The sequence below is a fragment of the Gambusia affinis genome, linkage group LG02, assembly GCF_019740435.1.
Source record: "Gambusia affinis linkage group LG02, SWU_Gaff_1.0, whole genome shotgun sequence".
In the NCBI taxonomy this organism is placed as follows: Eukaryota; Metazoa; Chordata; class Actinopteri; order Cyprinodontiformes; family Poeciliidae; genus Gambusia; species Gambusia affinis.
In genome coordinates, this window is record NC_057869.1 from 4,896,548 (window position 1) to 4,912,532 (window position 15,985).

Here is a 15,985-nt window from a genome sequence, read left to right on the forward strand (position 1 = left end):
TGTAGGTACGAGAGGGAATCCTGAGCAGAAGCCCTTCTGACAATAATGTCTGGATGGAGGCGAGGAAGGTCATGAATGCTAGAGGGTGAATAAGTAAAGTCTCTAGGCTGCAAATAGAATATTTCTCTGAGCAACAGGAGGAGTAAAAGTACTCCACAGAGCACTATGGGTAATTATATGAACTGGAATAAAAGAACAATGTTGGTGGCTGAAGTTGAGAACTCATCTTAAGAGATAGTTTGTCCTTGTGACCCTGATGAAAGTTTTATAACTGAGTCATAATCTGGAATCCATAACACCCTGCTCCTCAGCTGTCTCCCTCATCTCTGGTTTAGGCAGGTACAGTTTGACAGGATGAGGCAAAATCTTCCGTCATGATTGACAGTTCAAAGGAGGCTGCTATCAAATGTCGTCACTCATGTTTCTTTACATCTGTCAGCTCCTGATGATGGAAAAAATACGGTTGTCACTTCATTGGTAAGAGAGCTAATTACTGCTGTGAGATTTTCAGCTAAGACTACACTATTTCTCTGCTGTGCAAAAAAACCTTTCCCCACCATGTAATGACATCCTCACACTGAGTGTTTTTATTAGCTGTATTATTTTCTGTAGTTTAATGTCATCAGTCTTGTTAGAGGTACTTTAGAGGTATCTTAAACCAACATTAGGTGAATTTTGACCACTTGAGGGCAGCAAAGGAAGGCGTAAAAAACACCCTGAAACATTATGTATTGTGCAAGCTCTACAATATAAAACATGATGTACTCATACAAACCAGTTCGCAATCATAATAAGCATTCATCACTTGATAAATTCAAGCTCAGAGTTCAAATTTATTGAAGCTTTGTTTTGCCTACAAAAGAACAATGCCTCTGTAAAGCCATTATCAGTCACTTGAAAGAGGTTTTTATCCAAGCTTTAGGCAGAAGCAAGTTGCTGCATGTAAAACTGATGCTAATGAGACCCATGAGATCTAAATCTAAGGGAAGGTTTTCCAGAAGATGCCAATGAATGAGAGCCACTTTAGATAATATGTTATTGTTACATTTCAGATTTATTTACTTTTTGTTTAAAGATTTAGGACCCATCACCAGGAGTAAATGAAAAGAAAACAATCCCCTTCTTGTTTATGAACCATCCTATAAAAACATTTTGTAATACTTACAATTCAGACAGCACTTGGATTACCAAAAATAAACAGCCTATAGTTTCTTTTACACTAATTTTATCTTCTGAAATGTGTAGCAAACCTTTTAAAGAAAATAATTCCTTGCAGTAGTATGATCTCACAATTAAAATAAATTATGCAATTTGAGTAATTTATTTGCTGTGTATAAAATCCCCAGCACCACAGGTTTGAAACTCCTGACATTAATACCATAACATGTGCAGCCCCCTTTTGTAGGTAGTACAGTTTTTAGTCTTTTTTTTTTTTTTACAACATTGTAGAGAGCAAGATCTTTGAAGATTTCTTCATTCTTCACTCATCACGCTTCATCTCATCTCTCCAGGGTCCTTAAGTATGAACTTTAGCTCAGCCTATAGCTTTTCCGAAAGACTTTGGTCTGGGAACTGAGATAGTAACAGAAGCCATTTGTTAACTCAAAGACAAGTATTGGGACAAAATCAAGTGAGTTGTGTTTTTCCACATGCTTTAATATTATCCTACTGAAAGGGCCAATCATACTGAAAGAGGCCAGCAGATTTAAACTTAAAATATCCTAGTATTTCAAAGGGGTTATGATGCTATGTAATTTTAGATGCTGAGCTGGGTGTGATGCTGTGGCCTGTTTAAAAAAAAACAGGCCACAGCATCACAGTTAACATTAAACCTAATGTGGTTTTAAGATTATATTTCACCTGATTTGACACCAAACCAGTCTCATTTGTATCCAGCCAATCCAGACAGAGTCTAAATAACAATTAGGAAACTCATTAATGTTTTTCTAAGCTAAGCTAAGTGCTCTTTTGAAGGAACCTATTACTCAGCACTTAGTGGCCAGAGACAACAAGTGTTAAGCACTATGTCATACCATTTGTCTCACTTAGTGAAGTGTGTTACTGAAATAAATAAACATTTCAATAATATTTTTATTGAGATGCAATACTTGTCTTAGAGTTATCTTATAGGAATTTTGATGCAAGAGTTGGACCCGAGTGCAGACATGAAAACAGTGATTATGTAGAAGAAATTTTATTTAAAAATAGAAAAAAGATGTATAGCAACTGAACAGCCGGCAATAGATAGACTGATTTGAATAACAAAAGGACAGGAACACACATAAAGTAAGCAGAAAATGGAGAACAAGAGAATTTTGGAAGGAGATGAAGAAACTGACTGGCAATAACTATTGAGAAGGTTAATGAGTAGTGTGAGAACCAGGTGTGAAAAATGAGTGGAATACAGTCCACCTGATCAAGAACATAAGCAGAGACACTCAGGGAGGTGACTAATAAGCACAGAAATAATCACAGTGAGAATAATACATGATAATCTAGCTAAATGAAGCAAAAAAACTGACACTAACAAGAGTTTGAACCAAACGATTATAACACAAGAAAGTCTGAAAGAACACAACATAAAGAAATTACCTGACTACAATATGTCCTTAATGATAACTATCTAAATACACAAAGACAGGACAAAAACAGAAAAACCCATATATGATGGCTAATTAGGTTTCAGTGTCCTAAACATTTTGGTGTGAGATTATGCAACTACAAGAAAACATTAAATAGTTAAATGCTTTTCATACATCTTATATATCTTAGATACCCATGATCTTTATCATGGGTATGTATGGCATATGTAAAAGGCTGTGTATCTCTATAAAAGATAAGACTCTGTTTTAGTATTTAACTGGACAAACTATGAATCATATTTGATGTTATGTGATTTTATTCACAAAAAACATTAAAATTTGATACTGTATTTACTACATTGCTGACTGACATGTAAAATACATTGATGACAAAACAATTTCTACAGTTTTTCATGGACACAAATACTAACTCATGTCTGTTATGAAAATTTGTAAGGAAATAGACATCATTCTCTCTGGTTCGGTAGAGTTTGACTTGAGGAATGTGACAATGTGTAGATCTCTTGATGCATTTATTATAACCTCAGTCATTGTTAAACAACGTCCCTGTTGTTGGTGTCAATTTTCCTACCACACTGGTTCTTTTATGGATTATCCTCCTTAGGCAAGGTGTCAAGTTTTGTGCAGATCCCAGACAGACCCCATAACGGCTCAGGAAATCTTTGCAAGTATTTTAATTCAATTTTTGAATAGAGTGGGACATCATGAGTTTTAAATATTTAATATTTGTGTTAATGCATATGATGTGATCACTGATAATCAATATTACAAGAAGTAAACAAATGACTCCCTGTATGTGTAGTGAATGTATATAATTCCTGTGTTTCACTATCTGAAATGAGTAAAAGATATCTTCTTATACTTTGTAACTAGCATTGTGATTAGTTAGAAATTGCAAGACAAATCTGTTTCACATTTCATACATTTATTCTAATCCTTTTCTAATCTTTCTGTGAAGCAACAAACCATTTCAGGATGTGTCAGATAAATCCCTGAGAAGATTAGAAGAGACTAATTGTCTTCTAAATTAAATCAAACTCCTGTTTGTTTAATTAAACTGAAATATGATCTTAAGTACTCTGTGTTTTCCAAACTTTGTTGTTTTTTCTTCCTATGTCATCCGCTAAATTCATCAGAAATGAGAGAGGTATTTTATTGAAGCTGCTTTGATATTTTTTAACTCTCCCAAAGCATTTTATTTCTCAATGTGTCTCTTTTATTGCGAGTCTTTTCAATTACATTTTTGTGTTTAACTGAGACGTATAATCTCATCCATTCATGAGTCATAGAATAATATAAAAGAAACAGAAACCTGTTGCAGATTTTATGTCATCCTGAAATGCAGAGAATGGTTTGAACTTGGTTTACCAATGAAGTCCTGTTAAGTGTAAATTATGTATGCCTATATTTCGTTGTAGAGTTGCTGGATTATATTTCAAGCAGACAAACGTATAAATTAAAATTGCCCATTTGATTAAATGTTGTCAGTGTCAATTTGCTAGATTAAAAGGTTTGGTTGTGTTGCTTTACCTAAGAATAGCTCAATTGTTTCTTTAGATTCTAAGTAACTATGTATTCTATTTTTTACTGACTCTATATAATATTTCATTGAATTGTTACCAGTGCATTGTGTAAAGCCAGTATAGAGTGGGTTAGAGAGATCATTCTGTAATGCATATTCAATTTCAGTCCTTAAATCAATTTTTGCTGTAAAGATTTCGGAACGTATCTTACTAGAGAACACACCTGTGATGCTGAACATTTTTGACAGATATTCTTTTAATCATTTTTGTGGCATTTGAATTTTTGTTTTTTACATTTCTGCTTGCTGGTCATTGTAAAATGAGGCAACAAGAATTTAACTGTAGCATAATACAAACATTAAAGAAATACTGATACTTTGAATATCCATAGCAATGTAGAACACAGAAACATGCCCAAAATGCATCACACACTGTTGTATTGTTAATGACCCTCCCCATTAAACTGTATTTAGTATCTACTCTTGTATCCTTTGTCTGATAATGAAAACATTTCAGATCAACAAATAATTTTGCTTTAGAAAATGTTGAAAAGCCAAAGCCTTTCAGATTAAATCACTGTGTTCAGTGACAACTTACTGATATTACGTGGGAGAACGTTCTGGACTTTTTGCTAATCTTTGCATGTTCTTTACATATCAGCATGAATGTCAGTGTGACGTTAATCATCGTGGTTGTTAAAATGTCTGCTTGGTTATGATCCCTTGTAATCTTTTTGGCCATTATCTACTGTTTAGCACAGCATGTCACATTAGTGGTCCAGCATGCGCCCCTCAAAACTGACATTGCAGCTGTGATAAACATGACTTTTAATGGAAATGTGCATTTACTAAGTGGAAGGTAATTATAGTTGTTTTAGTTGGTAAACTATATAGAAGAAGCTCTGGGTCACATTGTTCTGGAATATGAGCCAATGGATGGCTGTTGTGAACAGACTAAAAAACTGCACAGCATTAATTTTAAAATATATTAAAATATATTGGCTCTATTGTTTTCTTCATATGCTGATCTTAGCAAATGTATTTCCTGAGTTGCCATAATTAGCTAGCATGTGTACACTGTTTATCTGACTGATAGGTATGTTCACTTTTGCAGATTTTGCTAAAGATTTGTTTTAGCATTGCTTTTCCTTCAGAGGGATTAAGAGAACTCCCTTGGTCCCTGAGCCATGACTGTCGAGACAAAAATTCAACTCATTTCCTGTCAGTCAGGAATCATGCACAGCTTACTGCAACGAGTAGAGTAAGAACCATTATAACTTCTTACAACCAAAGAAAACTGCACTACCTCATAGATCTCATTAAAACTGCTTCTAAAACAGGAGGCTCATGTATTTCTGCTTTTTTTCTGCTGCAGTACAACAAGGATGAAACAGTAGTAGTCACTATAGGGATCACAGAATGCAGCAAGAGATTACACATATTTTTAAAACCATTCTTACTTTGAAACCTGAAATGTCTGACTTTCTCAAAAATCAAAAACATTTCTTTGATCTTGTGGATCTCACAGGCTCATGTAGGAGCCAGAACTTTACATTCTGAGAATTTAACTCCAAGGTTACTGATCGGTTTGGTGGAACTCATCTGTGTCCTCCAACAAAGCAGTTCAGAAATGTTGTGCTGCATTGTGTTCACTTCAAACAGTCATGACAGCTTTGGTCAATATGTTGGCTTCCTTGCTGAAGAGTTAACACCTGGAACCTTTTCACATTTTGTTACATTCTGCAAAATAAATGTATTATGTGATTAAAACAAAGTGATGACTACTCATTAAGTATAAGGGAAATAATATGATTTTAATTTGATTCAAATTTGATTCTATTTTATTTAAGTCCCACATTGCATTCCCCCAGTTGCCTTTGAAATTTTCACCTGCGGAGGGAGACAGAGTCCACTTGTGTAATTCAATATCAGTATTAATGAAGTTTGTCTTTGAAGACATATGATGTTTGTTGGAGAACTTTAGTAAACAAACAGCTGCAAACTGCAAACCTACGAAGATATGGCTAAACTGGCAGACTGAGGGAAAGTCATGTGTTTATTGCCACCTTTTCTCAGTTTCACATATTCATCTTCATGATATTCTGTAGGTATTGCCTTTTGATACTTTTTATAAATAATGCAGATGACCCTGTTCTGCCTCCCCATACATAATGTACACTCACCCCTGGGCTGTTTCACTTTTATTCTTATCTGTCTGTGCAGCATGCTGCTCAGGGAAGTGATCTGAGATGGACAGTCGATGACAGATTTATCAGACTCTCCTCTTTCTTTCAGTTTGCGATCTATGAAGCAAATCATGCACATAACTTATATCCCATTGGTACACCATCAATAAGTTCTGAATCATCTAACATACAGAGCTCAGTGCTCATCATGGGGAGGACAACGACAGCATCACAGACTACATCACTGGCCACATTAAGTTCTGTGCGGACAACACTGTGGCCCTCATAAAGATGCAGTGTTTCTCCAATAACAAGCCTCGGATCAACCTTCATCTTCTCAAGGAGACAAGGAAGAACTGAAAGCAGTGCCAGGGAGCTTGAATACAGAAAACAGCCTTTGCTGAGCTTGCTACAAGAGTCTGTGGTGAAATCTGAGTTAACCTGAAAACAACACCGCCCTGCTCTGCTCGTCCATACTGTACAGTGCAAATGAGGCTGCCTTCCAAATAACAAGTACAGTGGATTTAACACATAGGCACAAGAAGATTTCTATCTTTCTATGTACTTTTGTTTATGCTAAAACCAAAAACCACATTAAGTTGTGGCCATAAAAACATGGCCATCCCCCAATCTGCCGGTTTAGCCATATCTTGGTAGGTTTACATTAGTACATTAAACCGATATATGTCATCAAACAGCACGGAATAACAAGTATTAAAGTCCATTGAAAATTTTGTTTATTTCTTTAATTAACCAGATGTGATTGAAATTAAATTTCCTGCTAATACTGTGTTAAAAGCACAATTTGTTCACAAAACTGTCCAAACGCTTTGTAGCAAACAGTCAAAAATGTGACTTTAATTTAGAGACATTTGGTTCATGATGACAAGATAGCATCTAATAGTGAATCTCTCTGTATCCTTTGGCCCCAAGGGTTTTCCTATCAACAATGTTTCTCAGCTGGTAGGTTCTGACCCAAAAGTGATCCAGTTTTAGGCTGTCACATGCATTTGCCTGGGCACAAAATACTTACAGTAGTTGTGACAACATCCTGTAATTCTAAATGACACCCGTTTTTTCACATATGAGTAGCAGGGAATGGTGCAATCCTTGTATGGTAGATGTTTCTGGGATGAGACCAAAGTGCGATTCCTTTAGGAGAATTTGTCACATTGCAAAGCAATAAAGAGAATCAGCTGATGGGTACATCATTTGACCGAACCCTGGAATTCATGGAGACAAGCCTCTTGGATTCTGATGAGCAAGTATCCTTCAATTCCTAGATAAGCTCCTACAATTAATATAGCCTATCTCTTTAAGTGCTGTTTCTCAGCTCTGGTTCAGCTGAACACAAACCACAGAAACAGGCTGGACATCAGGTATGACCTTAGAGATGTTTTGTCTACAAACATTAAAGATTTCCTGTGTTTGTGTTTCTCACTGCTTTCTAAATTTAAACTTACTAAAACTTTCAAAATTTTAAAAGAAATAGGAAACATATTTAATTGTTATTAAACGTTACAAGACCTTGTATGTCTTGTTTCATTGTCAGATGTGCATAATACAAAAATATTTTTTGTCATGCAATATGTAAAAATATTAATAGCTCAATAAATGACATGATGTGTATAAACAATGTTTTGTCATTTGTTTACAAAAGCTGTAATAAAATGTCCTCAAACTCATTTACACACATTTCATCTGAGATGTTTTCCCAACATATATTATTTTTCTTCAAATTCAAAATTACTTTGGCAATATTTATAGATTTAAAAGCAAGTTTAAAAGAGCTTAAAGTTTTCTTTTTGACCTTAAATAATGATGACTGAGATTAGGAGGTGCACTGTGGAGAAATTTGTTGTAATCTAGTCATGAAAACAGATTTTAGAATCCACTCTTTCTGCCCTTGGTTTGAGCGACAGCTAATTTACCAAACTTTAATAGCCTCACTTTAAAATGCAAGATCATTTTGGTTGTTACTTCATCTTTACTTTCCCCTTCTATGCTCCTCTGGTTGCTAATGCCATGCAGTCTGTGACAAATTAGAAGCTTTTAGCAGGATCAACCTTTCATAATCTCAGTGGCCGTGGCATGCAGCCATTTATATCCGCTCACCTCCTGATCACACTGCGAGCGCCCACGAGTCTTGTGGAGGCACAGTGTTGAACCAGCAGGGGGCCTCAGAGGGGTCCACATACTGGTTCCCAGCCTGCAGTGAGGCTCTGCTCGTACAGCATCGTACAGCATCGAGGACTGGAGGCAGCTCAGTGTGTGGCAGACAAAGACAAGCAGCTCCTTCATCCTGCTCATGTGAATGTTGTCATAGGAATGCAATCTCAGACATGCATTTATCAACTGAAAAGTCTTTAGCGCCTCAGGGTAAAAACAGAGAACATATCAAGAAATACTAATTACTAAGAGAAGATCTTAATGAAGATCTTTCTTTTTCTTTTTGTACACACTGTCAAACATGCAAAATATACATAAATAATTTTGGTATTTCAAAATTTTCAGAAGTTTACAGCATATCATAACTTCTACTGTGATTCTTAAAGGATGGCATTCAAAGTATTGAATCTAGCTTTTAAATAGAAACCCTAAATGGAGTTAAATTTTGAAATTAAGCATGTTTAATTTTATTTTACTTATACAAAATTTTTGGTTTTGTAGTGAACAAAATTGATCTGCTGGCATTCAGACATGATGTTTACAAAATTGGAGAGAAATAAAACTTAAAACAGTGAAAACATAAAAAGATTTAGTCATTTGCAATTCTTAACAGAAAACAAAAATAACCTTACAAATTTTTATTGTTTTTTTTTTTAGATTGCAATTTGAGCAAAACAGGCATTCTAGCTGATATTTGTTTGGGACGTGATACATGCCAGTCTCACAGGAATTGTCTATATACATTTCTAATGTACTTTGTAATATTGTAGAGAATCAAAGTAATTTTCTCAATGTGAAAAAGATGGGTTCTCAAAAACTTAAAAAACAAATCAATCTTTCTTTTACTTTTTGTCATTTTACATATTTCCTCCTTTAGGTTTTACTCAATGCAAACCCTTACTCATATATTTTATGTTATAGTATATGACGAAGTTCTGTGATCACATAACACCCTTCCATCTCTGAAAAATACAAACTATTTCACAGTGCAACGTGGAATTTACAGAAACAACAAACAACCGGAAACCTGGCAGGACACGCTGAAAGAGTTGTGTTGCTTATTGTCAAAGGAGTGTTTTCTTAAGGCAGGGCACATACCATAGAGATTGTTGACAACACACACTGTGCTATTAGCAAACTGTCCAGTCCTGAAGGCCCGTGTCCCAGTGAAATTCCAAACATCAATACTGTGCCACTTGTCTTCTACCAGAAGAACCAAATAAATTCCATGGGAGAAAAGCAAGTGCTGTGTAATATATATATACATACATACATATATACATATATGCTCAAGGCTCATAATGATTCTGGAGAAGCTGCAGTGATTAGGTAGAGGGATTTCTTGACAATGCAATTAATAATTATGCATTTTACTAATTTGTTCTCCATTAAAGAATGTCAAGATTTTATTTTATTTTTCAAGAAAATCTAAAGAACCTTCTTCTACAGTTTATCACAAGGAGGGGGCAGAGGTAAAATGTGAAATGAGGTGCTCTGGTCAGATGAAGGGAGAAGCTGCTCAGGCTCAATAGGAAGATACGGAGAACTAAATAGCAGTCAGTGCTGCCTGTTAAAAGCTGAAACAGGCTTCAGACTGGAGAGGAGTTTCATCTTTCAGAAGGGAAATAAACCAAAACATACAACAAAGAGTATTCTTGTGTTAGATTGGTCTAGACCTAAATCTAATCAAGTACTTTTGCAGAGAATTTAATCAAGTAGCTGCATACATATGCAAGCCACAATTATCAGACATTTAGTTATAAAAATTAAATAAACCATAGATTAGTCTCCCTTTTCCTTCACAATTGTGCATTCCTTGGTGTCAGTCTGTCACAAAGAATCCAAGAGGCAATGATGCTTTGGCAAATTAGAATGCTGATACCAGCTATGGCCATCCTGCCATTCATCTGTTATCTAAACCCGCTTATCCTTTCAGGGCTGCAGGAGGGGGAGGGGGACAGAAGGGGTTATCTCCAGCAGTCATTGGGCGAGAGGCTAGAGTACACCTTTACAGGTCGCAAGTCTATCACAGTTGCTAAAGTCAATACTGTACACAACAGCTGCTGATTTTTAGGCATCTTTAGGCAACAAAGTTGTTTGCAGTCTTCATGCTCTTTACCTAACAGCACCTAAGATATATATTAACTGATAACATTTTCACCTTTGGAGGGAAAAACTCTATGAAGAATTTATTTTTATTTATATCCAGGGGGTGTATGTTTTTCTGACTCTACTGTATCATAAAACCAAAAGTTATCTGCAGTCAGCCTCTAACCCAATTTATCTTTTGCTGAAGGGGAACCAAGTCCTTGTCTGGATGTTATAGAGAAGATCTCTAAGTGCTAAAGTCCTTCTTAACAAATCATTGCATCTTTGCCAGCCCCAGGCCTCTTACCTCTGAGTCTCTAGAGATAAACATTTTTCAAGAAGCATAAAAACTCGGTCTGCAAAGTCAACTGCCATTTTTAACAAATTTGCTCTCTTATCTGGCTTTTGAATCTGCATAATTCACTTTGAATATCACATTTATTCAGCAGTTTATTGCATTCAAGTAGCTCATCAACAAGAATGCATTGAAAAAGGAAAATCCCCCTTTGCCTCCAGGTTTAAGCTCTGCACATGTACACGTGCTTGGCAGCACACAACGTGCCAGGTGAAAATTCACCTGCCACAGTAGATAGCGTGTGAGTCTGTGCTATGTGCACATGGGACACTCTGCATCTGTGAGTTTCTCTGCAGACTGTCCAACATGTGCTGTCATTGAGAAACACACTGAGAGGATTTGCTAAAGTTAGCTCCTACTCCTGCGACGCAGACACCTGCTGTGATCAACGAGGCTTTATGCAGGACACCTGTAAAGCCAGCCAGCCAATTAAACAGTGAGTGCACAGATTCCTCCTCTTTCAAGACAAGTTGCAACAGTAGGGACCTATAATGACCGTTAATTAAAGATCTGAATGTTTATCACACGGTTATATAAATGTTCTATAAAATATTCAGCACTGCTCATAAAATTTTAAAAGTTACCTTGAGCAATTGCGTAAAAGTTGTTGATTTACATCGAGAAATAGTTGTAAAAAGGATAAAAGGTTTTCTATTTGAGTCAATCATGGTCTTGAGAGTTTGTGTTTTGCAGAAGTCCTTGATTTAACAGGATTCCATGATGCAAAATGGTTTGAAGTTCTTTAACTAGGAGAACATCCCACCCACACCTGGGAGGAGGCACACAGAGCTCTCATCTTAAATCCTCTCTCCTCTGTGTGTACGTTGTGCATTTCTAGAGTGTTTGTTTAGCTTGCTTAGACTTCTTTAACTTAGAGTAGGAGAAACCTGTCGTTACAGTTAATTTATCTTCAAATCCCCCACAAATCTCATTGCTGCTTAAGTTGTAGGCACAGCAGGGAATTCATCAAGAAACCAGAAAAGCCCATAAAGTGAAGAAGAGAAGAACTCCTCAGGTGAGCACTTTCACTGGATATTATAGGAAATTAGAAAAATGCACGTTTTACATGAATATTTGTAGTGATGTAGTCATAGTGGCTGCAGTTACATTTTTAGGGGAAAAGAAAAAAAACATATTTTACAGGAATGACATTCCTCATACAATTCATGACTCCAAAATATTTCAAAATACAGTTCTGACTGAAATTGTTACAAACAGTTTTGTCAGTGATGTGACCCCATTCTGAGCATACCTGAAAGTGATGATTGGTGCTTGGTTGAATTCCCACTCCCAGTCCTGGGATGATGGCTTTATCTAGGTCGCGTCAGCATACCCGCAGCACTTCTACAAAAAAAAAAAAAAAGAAAAAGAAAAATCATCAGTCCGCAAAGTCTTGAAATGAGCTGAAATACATAAACTGTCAAATTAAAAGATTAATGACATTACATCTCAAGACAGGAACTAATGTCAGCTAATGCATTGTTTTGAAGTGACAGGCTCTTAAAGCGATGCAAAACAGCTTGCCTTGGGCCACATGTGTATCAGTAAAGATATGATGCAGTGTGCGATCGACTCCCACCACAACTCAAGAACAGGCTGCATGAAGATGAAGTTCAAAAGAACTGCCTAAAGGCTTAGACTGTAAATTCCAAGGAAATTAACTTGATGGATTTTACATCAGACAGTTTATTTTGCTGTGCCTAATGTCAGAGAACATAAGTCTTATGGGCAGCTGGCCAGCAGAGGGCTCTGGGATGTCTCTTACAAATAATTAAAAAAAGGGCCTTTCATGCAAATTTTTAAAGAGGCTACACTGTAAAGCCTGATTAAAAAAAATCTGTCTCTATAGAAATGTCATCTAAAAACTGAATTGAGATGCAACTTATATTATTTTACCCCTGTCATGAACAATAATTTCTAAAAATGTAAAATTTATAAATTAAAAACCTATGAAATAAAAAAATAAGATAAAAATAAGGCCAGATTTAATCACAAAATTACATTTTTTCCAATTAAGAAGGGGAGTTAGACCACATAATGATCTTTATTTAATTAGTCAGTTCAATTTAGTTTATTAACACAGCACCAGTTCACAACAAATGTCTCCTCAAGGCATATTAGAAGACAAAACAGGTCCAATTCAAATCCAATTATCCAGAAATGCGTAATGGGATCAATCCAGTGCAATTCCATAATTTTGCCAAATTGAAATACAGTTACACACAGTGCAATTAAAATACAATTTTAATACACTGCAATCAAATTTAGTTAATGATGTTAATTAATGAAAAGTTATGTGTCTCACAGCAGATTGCATGTTATTGTCTTAGTATTAATTCAACATTCTGAGGAAACATGTCGTGACCACGAAGAGATCTTATGGTCACGACATTTAATGGGAAAAAGCTTACAACAGACCCAGGCTGAGTATAAAAGACTATCTGCCATAATCAAGTGGAATTTAGAGGACAGAAAGCAGGCAGAGACTTTGGTCCTCGTGTAGCTTTTTTTTTTTTTTTTACAGGGAATTATACTTAATTAGAAGCATTTAATTTAGTACATTAATTTGCATTTTAAGACAAAATGGTACTTTTTCTGGGTATTGCACATTTTGAAAATACAATGGAAATATGGCAGTGGAGTTATGGACAAGAAAAAAGCCTTTTAATAGACGGCTGTGAAACATTCTGTATTTAACTTCAACTTCTTAATTCATTAATTTGTTTGTTTGTTTCAGATGGAAAAACATACACTTTGATTGCTGCCCAGTTCTAGTAAAAATAACAAAAACAAAAAACACAAACAGAAATCTTTCCAAAAAACATGAATTATTATGCTAAAAAAATATTGCTGGCTCAGTAACTACTGTTAGAAAGACTGTGGTCAAGACAGAAAGTAAAAATAGTAAAATGTGTGCAATGATCTTGACTATAAGTCAGTTCCAAATAATATTCCCCTTTTTATTCAAGAACTTCTGAGTCGCATCAAAAGTAGTCACATCACACGAGAATCACCTTGTCAGCCACACTATGGTGCAAATATATATGTCTGCTGTCAGGCAAGAAAAAGGTAAAATATGTGGTTGTTCTAATAAAATTATAAGTGATTATTATTATTACTTTTTATATGGAGTGCACATTATGCAACCATTGCTTTAGCCATTTGTTTTCTATAAAGGTCAGTTGTTGATCAATGAGTACATTAAACTGCTGTCTAAAATCTCTAACCTCATTTGATTAAAGTTATATAATCTGTGGTCCAAAGAAATTCAGTACCACTATTGTGCGTTGCTGTTTAACTAATTTCATTAGCTTATGGTGCTGAAGTAGCAAACCCAGTGAACCATTTTTTTCTTCAGTCACACCAAGGAGATGCTTCAGGCCTGTGTGTATAAGCAGTCTTCACAGTTCTATATAATTTTGTTACCTTCATGGTCCAGAGCCATGGTTTTCCAACTGTGAGATAAATACCACTGATGATACTTGAGCCTTTAGTGGTACTCAGAAGAGATTTTGCTGTCAAGTATTGGCAAGGTAACAAAAGCTAATTAACTATGATGTAGTGCTAATAAACACTAACAGCTAAAAAGATGAATTGTTAAGCTGAAAATGTTCAAATGAGAAGAGCAGCAGGGAAAAAAAGTTAATTTCCACTGCAGCACAAGTGAATAGCAGAAAACTAGAAATAAGCGTTACTGTCTACTTATGCTATTCATGTTCTAAGTTTGAAAACTGCTAAAAGATATGCCTGTTGACCAGATTTACTACTACAGCTAAAGAAGCTAAATGAAATGCCTTTCTCTGCATTATATATATATTCAAGAGCAATGTATTTTACACTTTTGGATGTCTTTTTGCTGTGATTTTATATGGTAGACAGCAGCGGCGTATCTACGCCTGTTTTAGGGCGCTTTAGCTCCCCTAAAACTGTATCTCAGTACCCCTGAATCAGGTTGCCACCCATCCCGTAAAATACGGAGTCGTCCCATATTTGGTCGTTAAATGAGCGTCTCGTATTGAACCGATACATAACTGTCCGATAGAAACGCCTATCATAAACACATCAACACTAAGTTTAAAAATAATGACCAAAATAAAACACAGGAAATATTAAGGTCAGCTAAATTGTGGTGGCGGAAGCTAAAGAACACCAGAACGCTACGGACCGACGCTGAACGTCACCGTTGCCTAGAGACGGACACTACGCAGCCGCGGTGAGCTGTCAACCCGCGTCTTTTTAAAAAGTCCTCGACCCGATTCCATGTCCTTAGAAGCAAAAACGCTTTTTAAAAAAAAACAGACGTGAGTGAAAAGACGCGCATTATAAGCTGAACAATTTCAGAGAGGATGGAAACTGTGAACATCGAAAGACAAAAAAACAAATAACACAAGAAAATGTGTCCGTCGTGGCGCAGTGTGCTGCTGTATATCAGACAGTATGGATCAGGAGAGGAACTGCAGACTCATCAGAACCTTAAGAATCAGAAATCAGCGTCTCTTCATCTTCAATCATCGCCCGAGGCTGACATGGTACCGAACATTTTGTTATGATTGATTAAGTTTCTTATTGTGAATTTAGTTGACTATTGTGGTTTGATTATTGGCTTAGAATGTCGAGTTTGGATGTTATTTATTAAATAATAGCATTAGTCAAAATAAGTGGCCGTTTAAAGAGCAAATCATACAAATAGATTAACAGTAAATACATAAATATTTTCTACATTACATTACGTACTATCTGTGTCTTTTATACAAAATGTTAATATATTTTATGAATAATTGTCCAGTGGTCATTTAATGTATTATTTCACTAATATTTTATTAATATGGTTTACCAGTTTGGATAATCTGATTTCAAATTAAAAATTTTTAAATATTCAGTGGTAGATATTTTTCTTCCCAATTTTCTATTTAAGGTATTATTAAAAATATATGAAGCTAATTATTGACAAAAATGTATTTAATGAATTAAAAATTATAGTACTACTCTTTTAATTGCTGTATGGAGATAGGATCACACTTTCCATCTAATAAATCAGAGATCTGCAACTTGAATCTCTGAC

The 15,985-nt window shown here is 35.5% G+C and overlaps 1 protein-coding gene and 1 long non-coding RNA gene across 2 annotated transcripts in view; one reads left to right on the forward strand and one right to left on the reverse strand.

Annotated features, from left to right (window-relative positions):
- On the reverse strand, positions 1 to 15,482 carry LOC122844049. The gene is made up of 3 exons (XR_006372810.1): positions 15,396 to 15,482; positions 12,176 to 12,267; positions 1 to 442 (listed from the first exon to the last, which is right to left on the reverse strand). It is a non-coding gene; the product is annotated as an uncharacterized LOC122844049 (long non-coding RNA).
- The window catches only part of LOC122843992 (excitatory amino acid transporter 2-like), a 24,294-nt gene continuing 20,083 nt past the window's right edge, over positions 11,775 to 15,985 (forward strand). Inside the window, exon 1 of the mRNA XM_044139216.1 lies at positions 11,775 to 11,938. The gene's annotated coding sequence lies outside the window, so the exon portion shown is untranslated. The remainder of the gene's footprint in view (positions 11,939 to 15,985) is intronic.